The sequence below is a fragment of the Chiloscyllium punctatum genome, chromosome 22 (assembly GCF_047496795.1).
Source record: "Chiloscyllium punctatum isolate Juve2018m chromosome 22, sChiPun1.3, whole genome shotgun sequence".
Taxonomy (NCBI): Eukaryota; Metazoa; Chordata; class Chondrichthyes; order Orectolobiformes; family Hemiscylliidae; genus Chiloscyllium; species Chiloscyllium punctatum.
In genome coordinates, this window is record NC_092760.1 from 40,122,677 (window position 1) to 40,139,641 (window position 16,965).

The 16,965-nt window shown below is 40.8% G+C and overlaps 1 long non-coding RNA gene across 2 annotated transcripts in view; it reads left to right on the plus strand.

Annotated features, from left to right (window-relative positions):
- LOC140493545 (uncharacterized) overlaps nucleotides 1-16,965 on the plus strand; it is a 54,876-nt gene that overhangs the window by 21,932 nt on the left and 15,979 nt on the right. For both annotated transcript variants that reach the window (XR_011963706.1, XR_011963705.1), the window contains one exon: nucleotides 22-124. This is a non-coding gene — a long non-coding RNA (uncharacterized lncRNA). The remainder of the gene's footprint in view (nucleotides 1-21; nucleotides 125-16,965) is intronic.

The window sequence follows — 16,965 nt, forward strand, 5'->3', positions numbered from 1 at the left end:
ATTCCGCTCTCCTGTTCGTAGGGATGGATGCAAGCAGCAAGAAAAGATTGGGCCAAGGGCACGTGATGACTTTCCGCCAGCAAATGTTTTCCATAGTGTCAGTTTCAACTCCATTATTTGGAGAGTATCCTTTTGACCGCCGATTAAGTTCAATTTTGGTTTCCAAGTTAGTCAAATGTTGCTTTAATATCATGCAGTAGTTAACTTCAGAGGGTGGGACTGAGCTTGCCCCTCCCCTTCAGGCGCAGAGACCTACTGCTAACAGACCCCTATTTTCTAAGTTTGCATTGTTTGTTCTTATTCACCCCTATTTCTAATAGGGGTGAATAAGAACAAACAATGCAAACTTTCCAGGACAGTTTTAATTGTTTCTTCTGTTAAGATTTGCTAACTCAGCACAGACAGGGGAATTAAAGCTGGTACATTCGAGCCGATGGAGGTCAGTTACACGGGCGACCTCGTATCCACAGAATTGTTTTCCGCGGTCCAAACATATTATAGGGAACATCCCAGGAGGTTGCAGGGAAGGTACATTTCCCATTGAAATGAATGGGTTCGCTCCAATCATTGGGCTTCTGCTTCAGGTCCTGGAACGTATTCCCCGCGGGAGGAGAGGGGTTACTGTATAACAAACACTGTTTCATACTTTCTGTGGATGTGGTCATCACTGCTAATGCCAGCATTCATTGCTCATCCGTAAATGCCCTTTGAAATATGGCGATCCCTCCAATCCATGAAGTCAAATTACTCTCGCACTGTTCTTAGGGTATTCCAAGAATTTCAAGGATTCAGGTCAATGAAGGAACATTGGTAGGATGGGGTGGGGAGACAACAGGTATGCAACTCGCAGACAAAGTTGGAAGTGATGAAGTTCCTATGACATTGACTAAGAAAAAAATAATTAAAAGGCAAAATATTTTTATTTTTCATTTTTACAAATTGGAAAGAGCAATGCAATGACTCAACATAAAATATTTAACACACATATATACCATAAGTACATATACTTCAAACAAATATATTAGACACTTCAACATACCACACATAGATAAAATGGTCAGACATGTCTTCGTAAACAACTTAAATGTTTTATATAAGACTGTAAATATTTTGTTTTTCCAAAATTCATTTTATGCACCTGAGACAGTAATATAATAAAATAACATAACCATAAAAACTTATAATGCAGAATCAGATGAAAAAGACTTTGTTCAATCAAAACAACTTTTTCACATTAGCAATTGATGTAGAAGCTTGAAGACGACCTTCCATTCGGGAAGATGGAGTCAATGAGCGAAACAGCATTGATGGTTGACCTGTCAGCTTGTTAGTGCCTTCCTATTGGGATTAGAACAAACATAAATGTACAGCATACAGTCATATAGTCACACTGTGTTTTAGTTTATCCAATGCAACAAAAAGAATTTTAAAGTAAATATCTCCTAAAAATATTTGTTTAATCTGGACTGATACTTAAGTGCTGAGGCATCTGCTCCTTCATAGCCAGTCTTTGGATGAGATGTTAAATCAAGGCCTGATCTGACTGTTCAGATGCGTTTAAAGTTCCCATAGTAATAAACAAATTTGAGCATGGAATTCTCCTAGGAGCTTAGTCAACATCAACTGACACCGGAAAAACAAATCAACCAGTTATTTGAAGAAAGTCATCAACCTGAAACATTAACTCTGTTTTCCTCTTTCCACCAACAGTGTGTTCTGACACAGTGGTGAACCCCTCTGTTAATTAAACCAGAAAAACTATCCTCGCCTCATACTCTGTTAAAATATGGGTGACAGAGATCTGCCAAATTCTGCTATTTAAAGAAAATAACATCAATTTATTCCTTAACTCTAAAAGTGAATATTAAACAACAGCTATTCACAACTCTAAGCTCCCTTTCTCTTAAGTTCTTATTATCTGCCTCCAACTGTATAACAATATACTGTTACAATAAAAACACTTACTAAAACTACATCAACTTAATTTCAAAACCATACAATGGCTGTCGTCATCAGTGCCTCTCATTTGGCTGAAGATCTCCTTGGGTCTTCTTTCTTTTACAGCAAATATTTTTATATCAAAAGGTACCTTTGATAGAGAGTGTTTTTGAATGGCAGTCTTACTTGAAGATAGTTAATTTTTCTAACTTTCAAACTGCCTGTTTTTAATACCTCCAGCATTGGATCATTTCATTGGTTTGATGTTGGCAAAATAATAAATTTAAACTCAATTGGGTTTTAGTATCCTGGGGCATAGTTTAAACTGATTGGCTAAATTGACTTGTTGTCAGAACAGCAACCAAATCAGGTATCTATTTCACAGCCAAATGTTACATATTTTCGATTTTCCAGTTCGTTCTGAGACTGCGAGTTAGTCATATGACAAATGCTTATAAGCTCACAATGTAAAATAACATTCACTCTCTCTTAAACGTACAGTACACAACTTCAACTTTGTAACACTTCCCCCCCAAGAAAAAATGAACCATCAAAATGAAAATATAGCTTTATGTGTTTTTCCCAATTCTTAATCCCATTACAATGAAATAAATAGGAGATCTAAGTTCTTATTAATTTCTGTACACACGTTTATAACATTGGTACCTGTTCAATCTTATCTATACTTTATTCTTTAAATCTGTGATAATGCATTTGCTATCACATTTTTATGACCCGCAACATATACAATTTGTAAATTAAAAGTCTGTAATATCAGATTCCAATGAAATAGTCTCATATTCTTAAACCGTTCCAAGAATGTAACAGCATTGTGATCTGCGTACACAACTGTCTCCGACACATTGTTTGTCACATAAATATTAAAATGTTGTAAGGCCAGAACCAAATTCAATAATTCCTTTTCAATCGTAGAGTATTTTCTCTGGTGGGTGTTGAGGTTCTAACTAACCTATCCCACTCCTCAAGGACTTCCTCATTGTTTAACATATTTTGAGGCATATCAAACTCCACGACATCTGGTTTTGATTCCTCACTCTGCGGGGCAGTAACTAAAACCTGTTTCTCCAGTTCCCTGTCTCTTGCTAACTGAAAAACCCACACTGCTAACTGACACAGCAGTGAACCTGCATTGTTACTGCCTTTGTTGTTTGAATTCATGTATCGCTGGACATCCGAGTGCAACTGGGGAAATTAACAAACAGTGAAATTCACAACTAATCTGAGAGGAACATGTTTGGGAGAGGTCACAGCATGGAAACAGGCAAGTGAATATTTTAAGTGTGGCCTATAAGTCTGCAATAGTGAGTAGAGTCATTTTTTTCTTAATTATATGTTACATTGAGTTATGTCTCTTGATTAAACTTAAAAATATAGCCTAGGAGTTAGCCTGGAGCAGTGTTTTGTACAGGAATACAACTGTGCTATTTTCTGCATCTGTAGTCTGAGAGAAGCAAAAATGGCCTTTCTAGTAGATTGATATGCTCTTCTTGTCAGATGTGAGAGTTTCGGGAGAGTTTACGTGTGACTGAGAATTGTATCTGTAACAAATGCCATTGGTTGTGAATCCTATGAGATCGAATGGATGGGTTGGAAAGACAGTTAGAGGCAATGAGGAATTTACAAGAACAAGGGGATGTGATGTACGGCAGTTATAGGGAGAGAGAAAAGTTGCAGATACAGTCATATTGATGGGTTAATTCCAGGAAAGGTAAGCGAAGTAGGCAGGTACTGCAGGAGTCTTCTGTGGCTATCCCCATTTCAAACCAGTATGCTGTTTTGGAAAATGTAGGGGGTGATGATTCTCAGGGGAATGTATCACAAACAACCAAGTTTCTGGTATCACGACTGGTTCTAACGCAATGAGGGGTACGTTGGGTTCCAAGAGATCAATTGTGTTAGGGAACTCTCTAGTCCGAAGGCACAGACAGACGTTTCTGTGGCCAGCAGCGAAAGATCAGAATGGTGTGTTGCCTCCCTGGTGCCAGGATCAAGGATGTCTCAGAGAGGGTGCAGAATGATCTCAAGGGGGAGAGGGACCAGCAGGAGGTCATTGTACACATTGGAACCAGTGACATAGGAAGGGAAGAGGTTGAGATTCTGAAGGGAGATTACAGAGAGTTAGGCCGGAAATTAAAAAGGAGGTCTTCAAGAGTAATAATATCTGGATTACTCCCAGTGCTGTGAGCTAGTGAGGCTAGGAATAGGAGGATAGAGCAGATAAACACATTGCAGAAGAGCTGGTGTATGGGAGAAGGATTCACATTTTTAGATCATTGGAATCTCTTCTGGGGTAGAAGTGACCTGAATTGCACCTGAATTGGAAGGGGACTAATATACTGGCTGGGAGATTTGCTAGAGCTGCTCAGGAGGATTTAAACTAGTAAAATGGGTGGGTGGGTGAGGGGGTGCGGGGTGTGGTGTTGGTGGTGGGACCCAGGGGTTTAGTGAGGAAAGAGATCAATCTGAGACTCGTACAGTTGAGTATAAAAACGAGTCAAACAGTCAGGGCAGGCAGGGACAAAACAGAGAACAAGGTAGGACTGATTAATTAAATTGCATTTATATCAATGCAAGAGGCCTAACAGGGAAGGCAGATGAATGCAGGGCATGGCTAGGAACATGGGACTGGGATATCAGGGCAATTATGGAAATGTGGCTCAGGGATAGACAGGACTGGCAGCTTAATGATCCAGGATACAAATGCTGCAGGAAGGACAGAAAGGGAGGCAAAAGAGGAGGGAGAGTGGCGTTTTTGAAAAGAGATAACATTACAGCTGCACTGAGGGAGGATATTCCCGGAATTACATCCAGGGAAGTTATTTGGGGGGGATCTGAGAAATAAGAAAGGGATGATCACCTTATTGGGATTGTATTATAGACTCCCTAATAGTCAGAGAGAAATTGAGAGACAAATTTGTAAGGAGATCTCAGTTATCTGTAAGAATAATAGGGTGGTTATGATAGGGGATTTTAACTTTCCAAACATAGACTGGGACTGCCATAGTGTTAAGGGTTTAGATGGAGACGAATTTGTTAAGTGTGTACAAGAAAATTTTCTGATTCAATATGTGCTTGTACCTACTAGAGAAGGTGCAAACCTTGACCTACTCTTGGGAAATAAGGCAGGGCAGGTAACTGAGGTGTCAGTGGGGGAGCACTTTGGGGCCAGCGACCATAATTCTATTAGTTTTAAAGTAGTGGTGGAAAAGGATAGTCCAGATCTAAAAGTTGAAGTTCTAAATTGGATGAAGGCTAATTTTGATGGTATTAGGCAAGAACTTTCAAAAGCAGATGTTGGAGATCAGAGCTGAAAATGTGTTGCTGGAAAAGCGCAGCAGGTCAGGCAGCATCCAAGGAGCAGGAGAATCAACGTTTCGGGCATGAGCCCTTCTTCAGGAATGAGGAGAGTGTGCCAAGCAGGCTAAGATAAAAGGTAGGTCATCTCCTCTGACCTATCGCATTTCCAACACTCCTCCCCCAAGTCCCTCCTCCCTACCTTTTATCTTAGCCTACTTGGCACACTCTCCTCATTCCTGAAGAAGGGCTCATGCCCGAAACGTCGATTCTCCTGCTCCTTGGATGCTGCCTGACCTGCTGCACTTTTCCAGCAACACATTTTCAGCTGGGGGTAGATGTTCACAGGTAAAGGGACGGCTAGAAAATTGGAAGCCTTCAGAAATGAGGTAATGAGAGTCTAGACAAAGTATATTCCTGTTAGGGTGAAAGAGAAGGCTGGTAGGTGAAGGGAAGGCTGGATAACTGAAGAAATTGAGGATTTGGAAGAAGGAAGCACATGTCAGGTATAGACAAGATAGATAGAGTGAATCCTTGGAAGAGTATGAAGGCAGTAGTATAGTTAAGAGGGAAATCAGGAGGGCAAAAAGGGGACAAGAGATAACTTTGGCAAATAGATTTAAGGAGAATCCAAAGGGTTTTTATAAATATATTAAGGGCAAAAGGGTAACTAAGGAGAGTATAGGGCCCCTTAAAGATCAACAAGGTGGCCTTTGTGCGGAGCCACAGGAGATGGGGGAGATACTAAATGAGTATTTAGCATCAATGTTTATCGTGGAAAAAGACATGGAAGATATAGAATGTGGGAAATACATAGTGACATCTTGAAAAAATGTCCATATTACAGAGGAGGAAGTACTGGACATCTTGAAACACATAAATGTGGATAAATCCCCAGAACCTGATCAGGTGTACCCTAGAACTCTGTGGGAAGATAGGGAAGTGATTGCTGGGCCTCTTACTGAGATATTTGTATCATCGATAGTCACAGGTGAGGTGCTGGAAGACTGGAGGTTGGCTAATGTGGTGCCACTGTTTAAGAAGTGTGGTAAGGACAAGCCAGGGAACTATAGACCAGTGAGCCTGACGTCAGTGGTGGGCAAGTTGTTGGAGGGAATCCTGATGGACAGGATGTACATATATTTGGAAAGGCAAGGACTGATTAGGGATAGTCAACATGGCTTTGTGCATGGGAAATCATGTCTCTCAAACTTGATTGAGTTTTCTGAACAAGTAACAAAAGGGATTGATGAAGGCAGAGTGTGATTTATATGGATTTCAGTAAGGCATTCAACAAGGTTCCCCATGGGAGACTGGTTGGCAAGGTTAGATCTCACGGAAAAAAGGGAGAACTAGCCATTTGGATACAGAACTGGCTCAAAGGTAGAAGACAGAGGATGGTGGTGAGGGTTGCTTTTCAGATTGGAGGCCTGTGACCAGTGGAGTGCCACAAGGATTGGTGCTGGGTATTCTACGTTTTATCATTTCCATAAATGATTTGGATGCGAGCATAAGAGGTACAGTTAGTAAGTTTGCAGATGACACCAAAATTGGAGGTATAGTGGACAGTGAAGAAGGTTACCTCAGATTACAACAGGATCTTGATCAGATGGGCCAAAGGGCTGATAAGTGGCAGATGGCGTTTAATTCAGATAAATGCGAGGTACTGCATTTTGGGAAAGCAAATATTAGCGGACACTATACATTTAATGATAAGGTCCAAAGGAAGGTTGCTGAACAAAGAGATCTTGGAGTGCAGGTTCATAGCTCCTTCAAAGTAGAGTCGCAGGTAGATAAGATAGTGAAGGAGGCATTTGGTATGCTTTCCTTTATTGGTCAGAGTATTGAGTACAGGAATTGGGAGGCTATGTACAGGACATTGGTTTGGCAACTTTTGGAATATTGTGTGCAATTGTCATCTCCTTCCTATTGGAAAGATGTTGTGAAACTTGAAAGGATTCAGAAAAGATTTATAAGGATGTTGCCATGGTTGGAGGTTTTCAGCTATCGGGAGTGGTTGAATAGGCTGGGGCTGTTTTCCTGGAGTGTCTGAGGCTGAGGGGTGACCTTTTCGAGGTTTATAAAATCATGAGGGACATGGATAGCATCAGCTTTACCAGCACCACTCTAATCTAAATAGACAAAGTCTCTTCCCTGGGGTGGGGCAGTCCAGAACTAGAAGGTATAGGTTTAGGGTGAGAGGGGAAAGAAATAAAAGAGACCTAAGGACAAATTTTTCACGCAGAGGGTGGTATGTGTATAGAATGAGCTGCCAGAGGATGTGGTGGAGGCTAGTACAATTGCAAAATTTAAAAGGGATCTGGATGGGTATATGAGTAGGAAGAATATGGAGGGATATGGGCTGGGTGCTGGCAGGTGGGATTAGATTGGGTTGGGACATCTGGTTGGCATGGACAAGTTGGACTGAAGGGTCTGTTTCTGTGCTGTACATCTCTATGACTCTATACTCACATGACATTCCCGATACAGTTTCTTCCTACCCGGCATCTTTACCAGATAGTTTACCTGACTCAACTATTTCTCAATTTGAAAGGGAGCATTACATCTGGCTTTGAAGGGATATCCTATCACTAATAACAATACTAATAATGTCATCCCCATGGGAAATGTCCCAGTCTCAGAGTTTTTATCTACCACCTGTTTCATTCTATGCTGTGCCCTTTTCAGGTGCTGTTTAGCTAACTCACCTACCCGATTTAATCTCTCCGTCACCTTAGATACATAATCCAAGTGTGAGATTTCCGACTTTGGTCCTGTCAATTTCTCTTTAATTAATTTCAAAGGTCCTCTCATGTAATTTCCAAATATTAACTCAAAGGGAGTAAACTGAGTAGATTCATTTGGGGCATCTCTAACGGCAAACAATATGAGTGATACATGTATTCCAATCATTCAGGTAATCCTGACAGTACACTCTTAAAATGGTCTTCAGGGTCTGATGCCACCTTTCTAAAGCTCCCTGGAATTCAGGATGATACGCACTGGATTTAAAGTGCTGTATGCCTAAGCTATCCATGACTTCCTTAAACAGTCTAGCAGTAAAATTAGACACTTAGTCTGATTGAATCTCTGTGGGTAGCCCATACCACATGAAGAAAGCTACTAACTCCTCTACCAGGAGAAAGTGAGGACAGCAGATGCTGGAGATCAGAGCTGAAAATGTGTTGCTGGAAAAGCGCAGCAGGTCAGGCAGCATCCAAGGAACAGGAGAATCGATGTTTCGGGCATCAGCCCTTCTTCAGGAAAATAGAAGGGCTGAAGAAGGGCTGAAGCCCGAAACATCGATTCTCCTGTTCCTTGGATGCTGCCTGACCTGCTGCGCTTTTCCAGCAACACATTTTCAGCTCTAACTCCTCTACCACCCTTTATTCTTTAATACGTCGTAAGGAATTGCCTCCAGAAATCTGGTGGACACATCCATTATGGTTAGCAAGTACTGGTTCCCACTTTTAGTTTTAGGAAGGGGACCTACACAGTCAATCATAACCTGTGTGAAAGGTTCTTCAAATGTGGGAATTGGCAGCCAAGGTGCTGGTTAGCCTATGGCTAACCTACCCATTTGGCACATATGACATGTACGGCAAAAGTTAACCATATCCTTTTGCATTCCTGGACAATGGAAATGCTTTTGTAAGTTAGCCTGAGTCTTCCTTAACCTAGGTGACCTCCTCTGGTAGTTCATGTGCTACCCATAACACTTCCTGTCTGTATGCCACCAGCAACACAATCTGGTACACTTCTGCCCATTTCTCCTCTGCACTAACCTGCTGTGATCTCTGTTTTCGTTTTAGGATTCTATCTTTAAGATAATAAAGGAATTATATTCCTCAGGAATATATACTGACTCCTTTTCTGAGTATGCATCTATATTTCTGTTATTGTCTCGTCTTTCTGTTGTAGGTCCATTCACCTTTCAGGACTAAACATTTCTACCTGACCCATAGCTGTTCAAGCTTTTCCTGCACCATTAAACCAAACAGGGTGTTTGCTAACTGAACCTCAACTCCTTCAACTTTTTCTTTAGTTTTTGCTTCATACTGTGACTTACGATTGTGGGATCGTGTTATTACACAGTCTGGAAAAATTCCAGGGTACTTTTCTTTTCACTCCTCAGTTCCCTGGTCTTCCTTTGGCTTCTCCACAAAAGAGGTGTCACTCCCACGTGGATCCTGCTAAGTCGTTCCCAAAAACAAACCAGATTCCTGGAACTGACTCTGTGAATCACTCTCACTATTTTTTCCCCAGTCTTGAGTTGGCACTCCAACTTGATCTTACATAGGGGAATGCTAAATTTCTGTCCATCTTTCCCAAAAATTATTACTCTCTCAGGTAACAGGTCAGAAAGCGTGTACATACGTTCATCTCTTAATATTAGAGGCTCATTAGATCCTGTATCTCTCAAAATTATAACTTCTTTCCCTTCTCTCCATATTCTTTGAGTAAACTTTACCCACAAAGATCAGGCACTAATTCCATACCCAGCCCCTGCCTAGCCCATGCATTCGATAAAAGCAAATTATTGCGGATGCTGGAATCTGAAACCAAAAGAAAAAATGCTGGAAAATCTCAGCAGATCTGGCAGCATCTGTAAGGAGAGAAAAGAGCCGACGTTTCGAATCTAACTGACCCTTTGTCAAAGCCTGTGCATTCTCCTGCAGCTCCTCAACTTTTCTTCACTACTTTCACTAATGCCACTGTCTTATTCTCCTTTAACACATCTTTTCCTATAGTGCCTTTCTTTAATGACCAACACTGTGACTTTACATGTCGCACTTTACCAGAGTGGAAACACCTGAGGCTTTCATCTCCATTTCACCATCTTGGGCTTCTTTTTATCCTGTGGTAAACAATTACCAGTGTGCTATATTCTGTTTTGAATTTAGGATCTCCACATCTCCCAATTTCTATCCCTCACAGGAAGAAATTCTTGCCAGAAGCTAAATTCTGCCTTATGCAGCAATACATAATCATCTGCCATCTCAGCTGCTCCCCTTACTTCTTGAGTTTTCTGTTCATCCATGTGAATTGCTATCTCTGGAAGTGAGTTTTTAAACTCCTCCAGCATAATAATCTCTCTTCGAGCCTCATAAGTCTTTTCTAATTTTAAGGCCTGTACCCATCTATCAAAATTAATATGTTTAAATCTTTTGAACTCAACTTAGGTCTGACCTGGTTCCTTCTTTGTGTTTCTGAACCACTGCCTATATGTTTCTGGTACCAATTCATAAGCACTCAAAATAGCCTGTTTGACCTCTGCATAATCTCTGGATCCCTCATCTGATAGCACTGCTAATACCTCACCAGCTCTGTCTACCAGCTTAGTCTGAACTGGCATTGCCCACAAGTTCTCTGACCACTCCAACTGTCTAACTAATTTTTCAAATGGAATAAAGAAGGCTTCGACATCTTTCTCATCAAAATATGGCAATGTTTAACATATTTGTACATATCATGTAATGATATGGGGTAAACACCACCCCCCCCCCCCACTAATTTAAACCTGCAACATAGAAATGATTTAAACTGTGCTGCAATCTATTAAAATTCGAGAGGCAAAGAACTATCCCAAAAGTCACTATTTAAAGTAAACTTTAACAACTTTAATTTTTTTAAAAGTCAAACAGAGAATAATTAACTAACAACTATTTACAACTCATTAATTTAAACCTATCTTTTACTTTAACCACTGCAATACTGGTCCGATAAAACCCCCCGATTAAGATTTACTGAAAAATTCAAATTTCAAAACCAGCCAACTGTCGAATCTTCACTGGGTATCTTCCTCTGTAGATCTGCTCTCCCAGAAAAGGGGTGTTGTTTCATCGGAGCAGTAGTCCCTCCATCTACCTCATATACAATAGCATTAGTCCTCCCCATCTGATTCTTACATATGTCCTTATACTGCAGTCACAAATCTTTCAACTGCGTTCTATGCTTATGAGACAGACAGCTTACTAACCTAAACCACTCCTCAAGGACTTCTTCATTTTTAAATCTATTTTGAGGCACATCAAAATCCACATCATCTGGATTTGATTCCTCATTCTGAGGAGCAGTAACTAACACCCATTTCTCCAGTTCTTTCTCTCTAGTATAATATGGTTTCAACATGTTCACATGACATACCTGATACCTTTTTTTCTATCTGGCATCTTTACTAGATAGTTCACCTGACTCAACTTCTTCTCAATTTGATAGGGACCACTAAACCTGGCTTTGAAAGGATCTGCTATCACTGTTAACAGTACTAGCACGTCATCCACTTGGGAAAACGTCCCAGTCTCAGAGCTTTTATCTGCCTTCATTCTATACTGTGCCCTCTTTAGGTGTTGTTTAGCTAACCTACTGACTCAATTTAGTCTCTCCCTCACCTCCAACACATAATCTAAGTGTGAGATCTCTGACTTTGGTCCTGTCAATTTTTCTGTAATTAATTTCGAAGGGCCTCTCACTTCATGCCTGAATATTAATTCAAAGGGAGTAAACTGAGTAGATTCATTTGGGGCATCTCTACTGGCAAGCAATACAAATGGGATAGCTTTATCCAAATCATTGAGGTAATTCTGACAGTATGCTGTCAACATGGTCTTCAAGGTTTGATGCCACCTTTCTCAAGCTGTATATCTCAGCTATCCATAACGTCCTTAAACAATCTGGCAGTAAAATTTGACCATTGGTCCGAGTGAATCTCTCTGGGTAGCCCATACCATGTGAAGAAAGCTCCTAACTCCTCTACTACCCTTTTTTGCCTTGATACTCCATAATTGAATTGCCTCCAGAAATCTGGTAAACACATCCATTATAGTTAACAAGTACTGGTTCCCAATTTTAGGTCTCAGGAGGGGAGCTACATAATCAATTATAACACATGTGAAAGGTTCTTCAAATGTGGAAATTGGCAACAAAGGTGCTGGTTTTATTACCGCCTGTGGCTAACCCACCATTTGACGTGTGTGACACGTAAGGCAAAGGTTAACCACGTCCTTGTGCATTCCAGGCCAATAAAAATGTTTTTGTCCCTTAGTCTTGAGTCTTTTGTACCCCTAGGTGACCTCCTACAGGTAGTTCATGTGCTACCTATAACACCTCCTGTCAGTATGCTACCGGCAACACAATCTGGTAAACTTCAGTCCATTTCATCTTTGCATTAGCCTGCCATGGTCTCCATTTACATCTTAGGATTCCATCTTTCAGATAATAACCCTCCGGAATATTCTCTGTCTCCTTTTCAGATTGCGCATCCACATACATATCTTTTATCGTTTTGTCTTGCTGTTGCAAGACCCTTAGCCTTTCAGCACTAAACACTTCTGTCTGACCCTCTGCCTGTTCAGGCTTTATTGCACTATTACGTCAAACAGGGTGTCTGCTAACTGAACCTCAACTCCTTCATCTTTCTCTTTAATTTTTACTTCGTGCTGTGAATTATGTTGGTGGGATCTGGTCACTGCACAGTCTGGGAAAATACTAGGATATTTCTGTTTTAATTCCTCAGTTTCTTGGTCTTCCTTGGGCGTCTCCACAACAAGGGGTGCCACTCCCACCTTGGACCCTGCTAAATCATTCCCAAGAACAAACTGAATTCCTGGAACTGACACTCTGTCAATCATTCCCGCTGTTACTTCCCCAGTCCCCAGGCACTCCAACCTGATCTTACATAGAAGAACGCTAAATTTCTGTCCATCTATCCCATAAATTACCACACTCTTGGTTAAGAGATCAGAAAGAGTGCATATTTGCTCATTTCTTACTCTTAGCGACTGGTTAGATCCTGTATCTCTCAAAATTATAACTTCTTGTCCTTCTTCCCCTGTTCTTACTGAGTAAACTTTATGCGCAGAGGCAAATTCTTTGTAGAGATCAGATACTAACTCCAGACCCAGCTGCTGCCTAGACTGTGTAGTCTCCTGCAGCTCCTCACCTCTTCTTGGGGTCTCCTTTAGTACCTTCACTAATGCCACTGGCTTAGCTTCTTTTACCACATCTTTTACCACAGTGCCTTTCTTTAATGACCAGCACTGTGACTTTACGTGTCCCACTTTACTACAGTGGAAACGCTTGAGATCTTTCACCTCCTTTCCTCTCTCTTGGGCATCTTTTTTAATCTGTGGTAAACTCTTACCACTGTTCTCTACTCTTGGTTTGGGAGTGGAGGATCTCCTCTCTTTCCAAATCCTATCCCTCACAGGACGAAATTCTGGCCGGAAGCTTGTCTTATGTACCAACATGTATTCATCTGCTAGTTCTGCTGCCTTTCTCACTTCCTGAGCTTTCTGTTCCTCCACGTGAATTCTTACCAACTCTGGAAGTGAGTTTTTAAACTCCTCCAGCAAAATAATCTCTTGTACAGTCTCAAAGGTCCTACCTATTTTTAAAGCACACACCCAGCTATCAAAATGACTATGTTTAATCCTTTCAAACTCAACATAAGTCTGACCTGGTTCCTTCTTTATGTTTCTGAACTGCTGTTTATATGCTTCTGGTACTAATTCATAATCACATAAAATAGCTTGTTTAACCTCTTCATAATCTTTTGACCCCTCATCTGACAGTGTGGCAAATACCTCACTAGCTCTGCCTACGTTTAATCTGAACTAGCATTAACCATAAATCCTCAGACCATTCCATTTACCCAGCCAATTTTTCATATGAAATAAAGAAGGCTTCTACATCTTCCTCATCAAAATGTGGCAGAATTTTGACATATTTCCATATGTCAATACCTTCTCTTTTAATCTCCATCCTGTTAACTTGACTTTGCTAAGTCGCAACTTCTCAAGTTCAAGTTCTCTTTTTGTCTCTCCCTTTCTTCTCTTTTTCTCTCTTCCTTTCTTCTCTCTCTGTTTCTCTCTCTTTTTCTTCTCTCTCTCTTTACTCTTCTCTCTCTCTCCTCTCTCGCTCTCTTTGTTTATCTTTCCAAGCGAAGATGAAGTTTTGCTCCTTCTCTAATATATATGTCTACATATTGATTAGGAAAATTTTCTTGAACAAACTCCTCACTATCTAAGCTCTTAACACTATGGCAGTTCCAGTCTATGTTTGTGAAGTTAAAATCCTGTACTATTACAATCCTATTATTCTTACATGTACTTGAAATCTCTTTCCATATTTGTTCCTCAATTTCCTTCTCATTACTGGGGGGCCTATAGCACAATCCCATCAAGGTAATCATCCCCTTATTTGAGTTCCACCCATGCAGCTTCACTGGACGATCAATCAGAAATATCTGAAGTACAGTATTAATGTTTTCCTTAATCAAAAACACCATTCCTCCTCCTCCTCTCTTGCCTCCGTCTATCCTTCCTAGGGCATCTACACTCAGGAACTTTGAGTTGCCAGTCCCTCCGTCAGCCATGTTTCCATAACAGCTGTGATGTCCCAATTCCATGTTCCCATACATGCCCTGAGTTCATCTGCTTTATCTGTAAGACCCCTTGCATTGAAATAATTCTTCAGAGTTACCTCCTTCTCTGACTTGCTCTTGCCAGACTTTTGTAATTAACTTGCTGTTTTTTTAAAAATTCAGAACCATGCTCATCTGTCTTTCTATTTTCACTGCTACTCAGGTTTGGTATGTCAAACCTCTGGGTACCTTCCCCTGCAAAAGATGCTAAACCTGCTGGTACACCACCCGTCCTCACCTCCATCCAGGGCCCCAAACAGTCCTTCTGGATGAAACAGAGGTTCACCAGCCTCTTCTCTAACCTAGTTTACTGCACCCAGTGCTCCCAATGTGGTTTTCTCTACATCGGTGAGACCAAACTTAAACTCAAGGAATGTTTTGCCGAGCATCTTGGCCAGGCCTGTAAGGGCTAGCCTGACCTTCCAGTTACCACCTATTTCAATTTCCCTTTCCTCTGCCTCTCTGACATTTTTATCCTTGGCCTCCTCCATTGCCACAGTGAATCAGATTGCAAATTGGAAGAATAACACCTGACCTTCCACCTGGGCAGCCTCCTGCCTGGTGGACTTAATATTGAGTTCTCCAACTTCAAATAACCTTCTCACACATCCTTCGACTCCCTTTGCAGCCAAGACTCCTCCATTCCATTCCACCTACCGACTCTTCCTTCCATCGACCAACCAGGCCATACCCACGACTTGTGCTCACCTGTCACAACCTCACCATTCCACCCCCTCCCCATCCAAATCCCTCCTCCTATTCTTTATCTGAAAATCCCACTACGCCCACCTCCTTTCCTGAAGAAGGGTTAACCTGAGGAGTCAAGACAGCAACTTAGCTGCTGCAAAGACAGCACGGCTGTAAACTGGATGCCCATACGAACATATGAATTAAGAGCAGAACTAGGCCTTTTGGCTTTTCAATGCTGCTCCACTGTTCAATAAGATCATGGCTTTTTGTGTTTCAAATTTTACATTCCCAATCTACTTCTGATAACCTTTGATTTCCTTGTCTAAACAAAACTATCTACCTCCAGCTTTAAAATATTCAATGTTCCACCTGCAAAGCCTACTGTGGTAGAAAACTATAAAGTTGTACAATTGTCTGAAAGGTGTTAACTTTGCTACTTCAGTCTGATCGAAATTTTCCAGAACTTAGCGAATTTTGGAAAATTAATGTATCTAACTACGTCATTAGCTACTTCTTTTAAGACCCTAGAATAAAGTCCATCAGGACACAGGGACTTTGTCAGCCTGTGTTTGCTCAGTATCATTTCCCTCTTTTCCCTTTACCTCTTGATCTACAGCTATTACTGGAATTTTTAAAAATCATTTATTTATTCATCTTATCTGCCATTTTCTTATTTTTCATTATTAACTTCAATTCTCAGTCTATGGAGGACCAAAACGCACTTAATTTACTTTTCTTGTTTTATGATATATATAGACATGCCTGCTATCCATTTTCACATTTCTATCTAACTTACTCTGATACTCCAATTTCTTTCTCACAAAGAACCTTTCCATCATTCTCTGCAATACGATTTATTGTCACCAATCATCTGATTTGTCACTCATCTTTGTGCTTTTTCCTTAAGTTTGATGCTTACATTAGCTTCTTTAGTTAATGACAAATGGTGGGTTGTCCTCTTGAAAATTTCATTTATTAGGAATGTATTTATTTTAGATTACTTTACAGTGTGGAAACAGGCCCTTCGGCCCAACAAGTCCACACCGACCCGCCAAAGCGCAACCCACCCATAACCCTACATTTACCCCTTACCTAACACTATGGGCAATTTAGCATGGCCAATTCACCTGACCTGCACATCTTTGGACTGTGGGAGGAAACCGGAGCACCCGGAGGAAACCCACGCAGACACAGGGAGAATAATCTGAAGTGTCTCCATAAATGTCTGTCACTGCTTCTCTACTCCAGATTCATCACCTAGTGTACCAGTTCACTTCACATTGCTCAGTTTTCATGCCCAGATAGTTGTCCTTAATTACATATAAAATAGAAATCTTAGCTCCAATCTTCTAATGGAATGTAGGAACACAGGAACAGGAGTAGGCCATTCAGCCCCTTCAGCTTATTCTGTTATTTAATGAGATCATGGCTAATCTCTGGCCAAACTCCATATACTTGCTAAGTCCCATATCTCTTAATATCTTTGTTTAACAGAAAATTATCTGTCTTAGATTTAAAGCTAACAACTGATTTAGCATCAATTGCCATTTGTGAAAGATAGTTCCTTACCTCTCCCACCCTTTAATTGGTTCCTAAAT